Source organism: Stenella coeruleoalba (assembly GCF_951394435.1).
Source record: "Stenella coeruleoalba genome assembly, chromosome: 14".
Lineage (NCBI taxonomy): Eukaryota > Metazoa > Chordata > Mammalia > Artiodactyla > Delphinidae > Stenella > Stenella coeruleoalba.
In genome coordinates this window covers 73,670,239-73,683,015 of record NC_137160.1, presented here as the reverse complement: position 1 = coordinate 73,683,015, position 12,777 = coordinate 73,670,239, and the positions used below count along the sequence as shown (strand labels likewise).

General features: G+C 42.8%; 1 long non-coding RNA gene across 2 annotated transcripts in view; it reads left to right on the top strand.

Moving 5' to 3' along the window:
- Positions 1–10,888, top strand: part of LOC307197041 — a 45,279-nt gene extending 34,391 nt beyond the window's left edge. Inside the window, exons 4-5 of one of the 2 annotated variants that reach the window (XR_013831308.1) lie at positions 7,087–7,256; positions 10,817–10,888. This is a non-coding gene — a long non-coding RNA (uncharacterized lncRNA). Of the gene's footprint in view, positions 1–7,086; positions 7,592–10,816 lie in introns of those variants that run through there. The other variant, XR_013831309.1, reaches the window with a different exon arrangement.
- The last annotated feature ends 1,889 nt before the right edge of the window (positions 10,889–12,777 follow it).

The following is a 12,777-nucleotide window of genomic DNA, read 5'->3' as shown; positions in this document are numbered from 1 at the left end:
TGCCTCCCAGCCACTCTGTGTTCCACCGTGTTGATGAGATGCTAGACCAACATTGCTTTGAGGACCAAGAAGAGGTTTTCATTAAACAACCCCCTTAGTTTTTACTTACAGCCATAGCCACATAAAACTCAGGCATGGTAAGTCCATAAGGACTGGTCATGAGAACTAATCTGAGTGACAGGTACACCGCACTCCTCAGAAATCACCCATCCAAACCCTAGCCAAATATTAACCTTATTCTGAGTCTGACTTATTTATTTGACTGATCTGTCTTTCCTTTTGATGAGTTATCTCCTGGGGGTTCTTGGGCCCCTGGTGCAAACAGGGTACATGCAAGGTGTCTTGGTATATGGAATTATTAACTAAAATACTATTGAATATTGGAGGGCACCTACCCAAACCAATCAGTTCTTAGGTCTTTCTGGCAATTATAGAACAGGGTCAGCTGTCGTTGAAGCTACTACTGGATCATCTGTGTGGAAAAAAAAAAAGCATCTGGTTACTCTTGTGCTCTAAAACCTTCAATGGCTCCCCATTACCCTTAAAATAAAATTTAGACTTCTTAATATGACCTATTGGCTGCTGTTGGCTCCTGCTTGCCAATCCCATCTCCTATCCCTTTCCCTTTTGCTCACCACATCCTAGTCATATGACTTCCTTTCTGTTCTTCAAACACATCAAACTCTCCTCCAACTCAAGGCCTTTGCGTCTGTTATGCCTTCTGCCTGGACTGCCTTTCCCATGGCTCTTCCTATGGCTGAATCCTTTTTCTTCAAGTGTCTGCTCAAATGTCATCTTCTCAAAGAGATTGCCCAGTTACCTGACCTAAATTAGAGACACACACACACACACGCTCCCCACCATTTGATAAAGTTACTCTTTACCAAATCATTATATTAATTTTTTTCCATAGAACTTGTCAGAATCTATGATTATCTTATTCATTGGTTTTCTGTCTTCTTTCACTGGAATGTAAGCTTCCTGAGGACAGGTACCTTGTTTGGTTTTTTGCTGCTGAATACTCAACACCAATCATAGTGCACACAATATCCATCCAATATGTTGATGAGTGAATGTACATAAACAAGTGCTTATTTTCTGTTCTCAATAGCGGAAAGACGCATACTTTTGTTTCATCCAAAACTGAGAGTATATCATCAAGTATGAGTTAAAAAGCAGGGAGGCCAGCAAACATCCCTTATTTTCCCTCATTTAAAATATTTTAATGATTGTATCATAAAACATTTCCTAGTGATTCTGATCTGTATGAACATCAGTAACTGGCAGGAGAGGAGGAAAGCTTTATCAAACTCCCCAGTTTAACGCATAACCAATTTCTGGTCCAGGGTAAAGTCTAAGGAAAGGTCAATAGAATTGGCAAACATTATTTCTAACCAACGTTTTCACATGATAGCAAAAAAAAAAAAAAAAAAAAAGTTCATGGTAGGGAATTCCCTAGCGGTCCAGTGGTTGGGACTCTGTGCTTCCACTGCAGGGGGCATGGGTTCAATCCCTGGTCAGAGAACTAGGATCCTGCATGCCATGTGACATGGAAAAAAAAAAAAAAAAAAAGTTCACGGTAGGTGCTCAAAAATTTTTTTGAATTAGTATCTAGTTTGAGTTAGATCTTTTTTTTTTTTTTTGTGGTACGCGGGCCTCTCACTGTTGTGGCCTCTCCCGTTGCGGAGCACAGACTCCGGACGCGCAGGCTCAGCGGCCATGGCTCACGGGCCCAGCCGCTAAGCAGCATGTGGGATCTTCCCGGACCGGGGCACGAGCCCCTGTCCCCTGCATCAGCAGGCGGACTCTCAACCACTGCGCCACCAGGGAAGCCCGAGTTAGATCTTTTGACTAGACCAACACTGTCCAATAGAAATATAATGTGAGTCACATGCATAATTTTTTTCCCCACACGCAAAATTTTACATTTTCTAGTACCCACAATGAAAAGAATAAAAAGAAACCGTTGAAATTAATTTTAGTAATACATTTCATTAAACTTAGTTTTCCAAAATAGTATCATTTCAACATGTAATCAACATTTTTTAAAAAAGAGGGCTTCCCTGGTGGTGCAGTGGTTAAGAATCCGCCTGCCAATGCAGGGGACACGGGTTCGATCTCTGGTCTGGGAGGATCCCACATGCTGCAGAGCAACTGGGCCTGTGTGCCACAGCTGCTGAGCCTGCGCTCTGGAGCCCGCGATCCATAGCTGCTGGGCCCGCATGCCACAACTACTGAGGCCCTGGCACCCAGAGCCCGTGCTCCACAATAAAGATAAAACACCGCAATGAGAAGCCCGTACACTGCAATGAAGAGTAGCCCCCGCTCACCACAACTAGAGAAAGCCCACGCGCAGCAACAAAGACCCAACGCAGCCAATAAATAAATAAATAAATAAATTTAAAAAAGATAAATTAGATCTTTTACATTCTTTCTTATTTTATACTTACAGCTTATCTCAATTGAGATGATAAATTTGTTGTCCGTGCCGTGCGGCTTGCGGCATCTTGGTTCCCCAACCAAGGATTGAACTTGGGTCCCGGCAGTGAAAGTGCCAAGTCCTAACCACTGGACTACCAGGGAACTCCCGAGATGATAAATTTGATTGGAAATTATTGCTTTGTATTTAGATTTCAAAAATTTAGACTTGAAAAAGTAGATTCACAACCTTTTTTTCCCCCTTAGATTCCATATATATGTGTTAGCATACGGTATTTGTTTTTCTCTTTCTGACTTACTTCACTCTGTATGACAGACTCTAGGTCCATCCACCTCACTACAAATAACTCAATTTCATTTCTTTTTATGGCTGTGTAATATTCCATTGTATATATGTGCCACATCTTCTTTATCCATTCATCCGATGATGAACACTTAGGTTGCTTCCATCTCCTGGCTATTGTAAATAGAGCTGCAATGAACATATTGGTACATGACTCTTTTTGAATTATGGTTTTCTCAGGGTATATGCCCAGTAGTGGGATTGCTGGGTCGTATGGTAGTTCTATTTGTAGTTTTTTAAGGAATCTCCATACTGTTTTCCATAGTGGCTGTATCAATTTACATTCCCACCAGCAGTGCAAGAGTGTTCCCTTTTCTCCACACCCTCTCCAGCATTTATTGTTTCTAGATTTTTTGATGATGGCCATTCTGACCGGTGTGAGATGACATCTCATTGTAGTTTTGATTTGCATTTCTCTAATGATTAATGATGTTGAGCATTCTTTCATGTGTTTGTTGGTAACCTGTATATCTTCTTTGGAGAAATGTCTGTTTAGGTCTTCTGCCCATTTTTGGATTGGGTTGTTTGTTTTTTTGTTATTGAGCTGCATGAGCTGCTTGTAAATTTTGGAGATTAATCCTTTGTCAGTTGCTTCATTTGCAAATATTTTCTCCCATTCTGAGGGTTGTCTTTTGGACTTGTTTATGGTTTCCTTTGCTGTGCAGAAGCTTTTAAGTTTCATTAGGTCCCATTTGTTTATTTTTGTTTTTATTTCCATTTCCCTAGGAGGTGGGTCAAAAAGGATCTTGCTGAGATTTATGTCATAGAGTGTTCTGCCTATGTTTTCCTCTAAGAGTTTGATAGTTTCTGGCCTTACATTTAGATCTTTAATCCATTTTGAGCTTATTTTTGTGTATGGTGTTAGGGAGTGTTCTAATCTCATACTTTTACATGTACCTGTCCAGTTTTCCCAGCACCACTTATTGAAGAGGCTGTCTTTTCTCCACTGTATATTCTTACCTCCTTTATCAAAGATAAGGTGACCATACGCGCGTGGGTTTATCTCTGGGCTTTCTATCCTGTTCCATTGATCTATATTTCTGTTTTTGTGCTGGTACCATACTGTCTTGATTACTGTAGCTTTGTAGTATAGTCTGAAGTCAGGGAGCCTGATTCCTCCAGCTCCATTTATCGTTCTCAAGATTGCTTTGGCTATTCAGGGTCTTTTGTGTTTCCATACAAATTGTGAAATTTTTTGTTCTACTTCTGTGAAAAATGCCAAAAAAAAAAATGTCATGAAGAACCTAGGGGTACGATGGGAATAAAGACACAGACCTACTAGAGAATGGATTTGAGGATATGGTGGGGGGGGAAGGGTAAACTGGGACAAAGTGAGAGAGTGGCATGGACATATATACACTACCAAACGTAAAATAGATAGCTAGTAGGAAGTAGCCGCATGGCACAGGGAGATCAGCTCGGTGCTTTGTGACCACCTAGAGGGGTGGGATAGGGAGGGTGGGAGGGAGGGAGACGCAAGAGGGAAGAGATATGGGAACATATGTATATATATAACTGATTCACTTTGTTATAAAGCAGAAACTAACACACCATTGTAAAGCAATTATACTCCAATAAAGATGTTAAAAAAAAAAAAAGTAGATTCACATACCCAAGGAATTCCAAAAATACTTAAAAGTTTTTACAGTAATGGAATCAAGTTTATCAGTTTTAAAATTTAACATGGAAATTAATAGCATTATGCTAAGTAAAAGAAGTCAGACACAGAAGGTCACATATTTTATGATTCTGTTTATATGAAATGTCCACAATAGGTAAATCCATAGAGACAGAACATAGATTGGTGGTTGCCAGGGGCTGGGGGAAGAGGAGTGAGGAGTAATTGCTTAATGAGTACGGGGTCTTTTCTGGGGTGATAAAAATGTTCTGGAACTGAGTAGAGGTGGTGGTTGCACAGCATTGTGAATGTACCAAATGCCATGGAATTGTTCATTTTAAAATGTTTAATTTTATGTTGTGTGAATTTCACCTTGATTTTAAAAATTGAAGCTAATAAAATTTAATTAAAATTATAACTTCAGTTCCTCCATCACACTAGCCTCAATCCAAGTGCTCAACAGCACTAGACTGACATTGCACAGCACGGGACCAAGCTACTCTTATGCCGAGGCCAGGGCTTTTAAAATCATTTATTTCCGTTTTTACAGGACACAGCTTCCCAGCACTTACTGAAAGCTTTCAAGGTGAAGTGTCCCAGTTTATTTAAGCACCACCTGGCAGCCACTGAAGTGTCACGTTTCTATTTCACAAGAGTTAGCCATGAATCTGATTGCTACTGTTCCACATGATCAGCACGTTTTGGGTGACAGATTGTTAAGTCCGTCACACTTTTGAGCATGTTGTGATCCTTTCATAGTTTTTCTGAAGGGTGCCCGGCATCCAGAAACTTGTGGTCTGTGCTTCAAGAACATTATAAGTCATTATAATGTTTTCCAACAGCCATCCCCTCCAGGGAGCTGGAGGGGAGCAGAGAAGGAAGATCACAGAGAGCAGGCACTGTGCTGGTCGCGACACACATGAAAAGAGCAGCTTAAATGATTAGGAGCGTAAAACCTTAAGAAACCCCAAGGATGATTCATAGGGCTCTGAAGGATCTGATGAGCTCACATGGCCCATCCCAAATGAATACAAGTAATTTGCTCTTTTCTTTCAACTCCCCCAGAGATAACACTCAACAACCCCTCTTGTTTTTCTCATTGCACTGAATCATACCTCTCAGGTATCAAGAAGTGTTCCTCTAAGACTTTCTTATCAAAACTTCTCCTATTAGTTTATCTTTTAAACCTCCCAGCTAAGCCTGAATATCAGGACCCTTTACCTGGAAGTATCTCCTTAGCATTTTCTCATTTCTGATGCTTCTATATCCCAATATGATTCTTCAGTTTGTAGGCTGCCTGGACTGTTTATCCTCTCTCTGTTTTTCTTGCTCCCCACTGCCTTTTTTTCCCCCCTCTTTATTAGATTGGAGAGAAAAGTAAATAAAGTTTCCACTGGTCAGTTTTTTCTTGGCCAGTCTAATAGTGGAAATGTATTCAAATTCTACCTTTCTAATACTGGAGTGATAGCTGTCACCATAAATCTATACCTCTTATTTATTGATAACACAGACGGTGGATAGTTTCTTTAAACAGCAATGACAACAACAATAAAATATAAACCATGGTGGCATATTCAGTCCTGTTGCTGACAAAAGTGATGTCTTTTATAGATGCCTCAGGAGAAATGACAAATATTCCCCAAAGAGTGTCCGTCTTTTATACCTCTTTCAAGGTTAAATTTGGCTGTGTGCAATGTCTTGCTTGCAAAATTTTGATTGCAATTAACAGAAGTGTCCTATAGTTAGTGTAAACCAAAAAAAAAAAAAAAAAAAAACCGAATGAGAGAAGAAGAAGTTAATGAAAGGATGCTAGAGGTATTTTGTGGCATCAAAGGAAGAGTTGAACAATTAAAATTTATAAAAGGAAGAAACCAAGGGTGAGTTTTGAGAATTCAATAGCAACTAATGAACTTTTTCTCCAGAGCACTGCCATTAAAGAGCACACACTTTGTTCCAGGTCTCCTCCCATTTCCTTCCTTTCTATTTCCAATTTCAGATTCCTGGGAGAGAGCCCAGGGTGGGTCAGGTGCCCTTAAACAGACTTGGTGCAAGAGAGAGATGAAACTAGTGTTTAAGAGGGGTGACATTTGATTTGCTCAAATGAGATAAAACATGTAAGGCGAACTGTGTTTTCCGAAGATGGCCACAATCATAACTTCCATCCCACACACTCTTCTGCAGTGTGACCTTGTCACTCCCTCCTCATCAAGAGGTGTTCTAATCCCTCCCCTTGAACCTGGGTGCCTTAATGGCTCACTTGTAACCAATGCAAAAAGACAATATCAGTGACAAAAGTGACAATGCTCTTTGTGCCCCATTATTAGTGTTGACACAGAAAATATAGAACACACGGTTAGCTTTGAATTGAGGATACCTGACAAATAATTTTCAGATAAACAATGAATATGTCTAAATGGGACATACTTATACTAAAAATTGTTGTTTATCTGAAATTCAATGTTAACTGGGATTATTATGTGCTAATTCTGGCCATCTTATCCAGTACCTATTCTCCCTTTCTTCCTTTTAGTAATAGGAGTTTCAGCCCAGCTAGAGACTGTTTCCATGCCTCCCTGGCAGTAGGAGTGGTCATGTGACTAGTTCTTGTCAGTAGAACAAGTGGAAGTGAAGTGTGTCACTTCAGCAACTTGCCCACTCAATTCCTCCATTTCCCCCCTTCTCACAGGATCAAATGATGATGCAGTGCTGGAGAGCCAGATTGGACTGTGTAGATACAGACAGTACCCACCCCGGTATGGCAGAGCAACAACACAGAAGGAACCTGGGTCCCCATTCAGCTTCCAGGAGCAGAGCTGCCTCATCGTCTTGGACCAACTCCTACCTATGGGCAAGAATGTGAGAAAGGAGGAAATGTCTAACTTGATTAATCCCTGTATTTTGGGGTCTGTTTGTTATAGTAGCTTATTCATGGAAATAATAGAGCTGGGATCACTGCACTGGATCTGAAGGGCCTTACAGTTCCTGCCTACAATCTAGTCATTCAGAAACCCAACAAGATCCAGTTTCCACACATGCAGGGAAGCTGAATTGTATGCTTTTATCTGGATTCCCATGAGACCTGGCAGCCTTTTGAGATTTCTGCCTTGCTCATTTCCATTCATATGCTTGTAGTAATAGGAGACCATCTGGTTCTTGACACCAAAAGCTCCTAAAAAAATTCTCCCCTTTAATCCTGCACTTTTCATTTATATGTGTCCTTTCTGTCTTCCCTGCAAAATGTGGGCTCCATGAGGACCAGAATCATTATCTCCCTCCACTGCTATTTCCTAGCACCTAGTGTGGTACCCGATGCAAAGGAGGTGCTCAGTAGAGGATGGATGGATGGATGGATGGATGGATGGGTGGATGGATGAAAAACTAGACTGTAGCTTATAGGAAAGAAGGCTTTATGGAATTTCTCCCCTTAAGTTCTGAATTCCTTCTGTCTTGACATTCTCTGTGTCACTGTGACATTTGAATAGGCCACATTCCCTTTTTTATCTCCAATTGTAGAGGCTTGCCTCAACAGAAGTGTTAAGTCAGGGAAACACGCCTTTAGGGCCTTCCTTTTCAGTTTTTTCTACAATCTTACAACCTTCTTGATAAGCACCCAGAGGCCTGACACTATGGACCTTCCCCAATCGTAAACAAAGTTTCCTTTCCTTGGTTCTACTTACTTAGCCTGGTTCATCTAGAAAACAGAGACTGAGACAAAGCTTAATGTGCTGACACTTTATTTAGGAGGTAAAATCCTATGGAAGTGAGGATGTGGGAAAAAAAGAGAAAAGAGGTGAGAAAAGATGCAAAGCAACGTGATGCATTTCCATACTGGCCACTGATCCCAATTATTCACAGCAGGAAGCTGATGCTTGTTTGCTTGGCAGACGGATTTTTCCAGAGGGGCCACAGAAGAAACCACAGCTAAGAGGGATCTGTGAAGGGGAGGAAGGAGAGGGAATGTATCTCCTCAGCTCTCTCCCATTTCCCACTTCCCAGTGGTCAAGACTCATTGCTTGGGAAACTAACTTCCCTACACTTCCTGGTTGTGTAACCTGGCACCTTGCAGCCACCCAGGCTGGAAAATTCCCATGCATGGCATTGCATCAAGCCCAGAAGTAGAAGGATAACTCAGTGTGGGTAGGAAGCTGATCAGGAAAGAAGAAAGAAGATGGTAGTCGAGAAATCTGGAAAGGTTTATAAAGTGCAATTCCCCTGCATGACTCAGGTCCATTCATGCCCTTCCATAGGATAATATTGGGCCACCACTGTGTCTGTAAGAACCACATTGCCCTTACTCTTTCCCAAAGAGGAGAGAAACGAGTTCAGTCAGTTACAGAGTTTGTCTCAGGAAGGTGGCTGTCACAAACTCCAGGAAGGCTGAGACAAGAGGATTAGTGACACAAGTTACAGTCTGTGGTAGAAAGAATAATGCCCCATCCCCAAAAGATATCCATATCCTAATCCCTGGAACCTGTCAATATGTTATCTTACATGGCAAAATGCATATACGATAAAGTTAAGGACTTGGGTAAGGGGACTGTAGCCTGGATTATCGAGGTGGGCCCAATCTAATCACATGAATCCTTAAAATAAGAGAGTTTTCCCCAGCTGTGGTTAAAGAGAAACAGGACAACATAAGAAGGATCTGAGTAATGCTACGTTACTGGCTTTGCAGTGGAGAAAGGGGGCCACTAGCCAAGGAATGTGGGCAGCCTCTCAAAGTTGGAAAAGGCAAGGAAACAGATTTTCTCCTAGAGCCTCAGAAAGGAAGACAGCCCTGATGACACTTGATTTTAGCTCAGTGAAACCCATCTTAGACTTTTGACTTAAACAACTGTAAGAAAATAAATTTATATTTTTCCAAGCCACAAAGTTTGTGGTAATTTGTTACAGCAGCAATAGGAAACTAATACACAGTCTCTACTGCTATAGCAAGTCCTAGGGCCATAATTCATTTATCATCTCCCTCCTCCACTACCCACCTGGATTTCCCTCATCTTCAGCTAGTATTTTTGTTGGTCAAGGTGACTTGCCTGATGGAATACCCAGACGTTCATCCCGAAGGGGTGCGAATGATTAGGTGCCCTTGTCGGGTCGCAGTTATTGTAACTGCCCACTAACAGTCATCCCAAGCATAGAAGTATCAAGTGATAACACTAGTGAACCCTCTGGGTTCCAGACATTCTCTATCCTGCCCCTGTTAAATACAGTTGAACCTTGAACTACGAGGGGGTGAATCCACATACAATTTATAGTTGGCTGTCTGCATCCATGGTCCCTCAGCAACCATGGATTCAACCAACCATAGACCAGATCAAGTAGTACTATAGGATTTACTATTGAAAAATATCCGAGTATGAGTGGATCCTTGCAGTTCAAACTCATGTTGTTCAAGGGCCAACTATAGCAGCAGCCCTAGTAATTCCCCCGGCAATCAGAACCGATTAACCCAGGTAGTGCAGTAACTCCCTTCTCTGTCTGTTGGTTCAGTGACACGAGGAGCCCAAAGTGACTAAGTGTTGTCACAGTGTGCAATTCAGTGGAACCCTCCCTGTGTCCCCCAGCCTAAATGCTCCTCCAAAAATTAGAAGCGCTTACCGTAGAGAGCCCAAGTTTACAGGGATGAGAAGCACAGAATCAGCAAGTGGATCATTGGGTATAATTGTGAGAAAGGCACCGTCTCCACCTCTGCCACCCCAGTCACTTTGTTCATGGGCCCATTGTGCAAGCTAGGAGGGCATTGAACAACAAGCCCCAATGAAGACAGAATTTCTTATTCTTTTTTGTATAACCAGCATAATAATGCTTTTTACATAGTAATAAATATTGTTTATTTATTCAACAAACATTTAGTGAGGACCTACAATGTGGTAGACAATGAAATAAGTTAAAAATACCTGCTAAAAGTATCGGTGCTTATGTTGTGTTGGATTATATGGAAGCAAACACCAAGGTGGAGTTTTTGAGGGGTGCAGGACATTTAAAGGTTGGGAAGAGGCAGAAGGCAAAGTGCAAATGCAAGCTTGACAGAGCCTTGGTCAACCCATGGCTTAGGCCGCTTGGGCTGCTAAAACACAATACCATAGACTGGGTGGCTTATAAACAGCAGGCATTTTTCTCACCATTCTGGAGGCTAGCAAGTCCAAGATCAAGGTGCTGGCAGATTCTGTGTCTGAGGAGAGCCCTAGGTCACACAGCTGTTTTCTTGCTATAGCCTCACATGGCAGAACGGGAGTTCTCTGGGGTCTCTTTTGTTAAGGGCACTAATCACCCCCAAACGTCCTACCTCCAAATACTATCACCTTGGGGATTAGGTTTCAACAGACAGGTTTTACGGGGACACAAACATTGGGTCAACCCAGCAGGAAACTCATAGGACAAAACAGCCATTCCTTTATATGTCCTCATCCTTTTAGCCCTGATGCAGGCTGCCCTGGGAAGGACATGATCTCAGGTGAGGCTGACCCTGAAGAAGCTGACAGCTGGAGGCCATCTGCTGACCGCATTCCTCACAGCTGGGCAGCAAGCCCTTCCTTGAAGAGGGATCTATCTGAATGGGACATCTCTGTGCCTACCAGAGTCCACCTCTTGCTCTGCTTGGACCCCGCCTCCATGTACTCTCCTCCATGGACCGGCTCCTCCATGGCCCCGTGGGTCTCTCTTCTTGAGGGAGAACTTGGAAGCGGGAATTAGTGGGCTGAGCCGCGGCCCCTGCTGCTGCAGTTGGTCCCCATTCTCTTCCTCCTCCACTACCCGGTCTGGATTCACCTTCGTCTCAGCTACCACCGCTGCTGGCTTTGGTGTCTTAGCTGGTGATGTGACTCAGACCCTTATCGCTGAGCTTAGCAGGCAGGAAGTTTATTAGAGAAGGCTCTCAGCACGACACCTGTGGGGCAAGTGAAGGAAGCAAGATGGGACAGAGAGAGAAGTTGTGACATAGTCACAGCGAGATTCCAGCTGACCCCTCAGGGAGCTCTGAAGCTGGGCTTACCCTTCAGAGCTGTCCCCATCTGGGGCCAAGAGGACTGGGCCTTTTCTGCCCCTGCCTTGACTTCTCATTGGATGCGAGCTGCCCTGGGGAAGTGGCTGTGACACTGGGTAGGATGGCTTTCTTCTGCCGAGGGCGATTCTCACACAAGGCTGACAGCTGAGGGCTGGTAACGGGGGTGTGTCAGCTGTGACAAGTGCCCTTCAGTCCCGAAGGGGGACGGCTGGTGCCAACCACAACAGCCCCATCTGTGTCCAGGACCCAACACTTGCCTCTCCCTGTCGCGGTCTCAAACTTGGCACCAGTCAGTGTTTCTCACTGACTCCTCTTTCCAGGTATTGTTATTGTCGTAAAATACACGTAACAGAAGATTTACCATCTTAACCATTTTTAAGTGCACAGTTCAGTATTGTTAAGTACATTCACGGCATTGTGCAACCAACCCCTGGAACGTTTTCATCTTGCAAGGCAAGCTCAATAGCCAGCCATTAAATAGCTCCTCATTCTTCCTTCTCCCCAGACCCTGGCAACCACCATCTGGCTTTCTGTCTCTAGAAATGTGACCATTTTAGGTACCTTATGTAAGTGTCTTTTTGAGACTGTCCTATTTCACTTAGCATAATGTCCTCAAGATTCAACCATGTTGAAGCACATATCAGAATTTCCTTCCTTGGTGAGGAATAATACTCCATTGGGTGTTTCTACCACCTTTGGTTTATCCATTCATCCGTCAGTAGATACTTGGGTTGCTTCCACTTTTTGGCTATTGTGAACAATGCTGCTGTGGACAGGATATACAGATATCTCTTCAAGACCCTGCTTTAAATTCTTCTGGATAAAAAGCCAGATCTAATATGTTTTTGTCCAAGACGTTTTTAATCTTTCATCGGCTTAACTCCTTCTAGACCCAGACAGAGGTGAGGATGAACCACCTACCTTCTTGTTAAGGAGGCAATCCTATAAATCAGAACACTCTGGGAGAGTCAGCTCGATGGATATCAAACCTGGCTTATGATTAATTATGAGCCAATATATGCCATCCAATAGTTTCTGTTTTTTCCACCAAAGGGAAAGAAACCATCTGTAAAGGAAATTTCCCACATGCTGCTTGAACTGTTTCACCTTTTGTTATCGTAACCACCAAGGTTAGTTAATCACAAACAGGACTTTGAGAAACAGTCTCTATGATGAAAGAAAATAAGGCAGGCAGGGGCCCAGCTCATTACCATGCTGAAGCTGATGAGGGTGTCTTTGTGTTGATGAGGGGAAAGCAGGGGCTGACAAGGGAGAGGTAGACCCTGGGAGGGGAGGTTGGGTGGAGTTAAAAAAATTTTTGCCAAGAATCTAATAGTACATCATTTTGTTGGCCTGATTGTTTTAGGCTAAGCA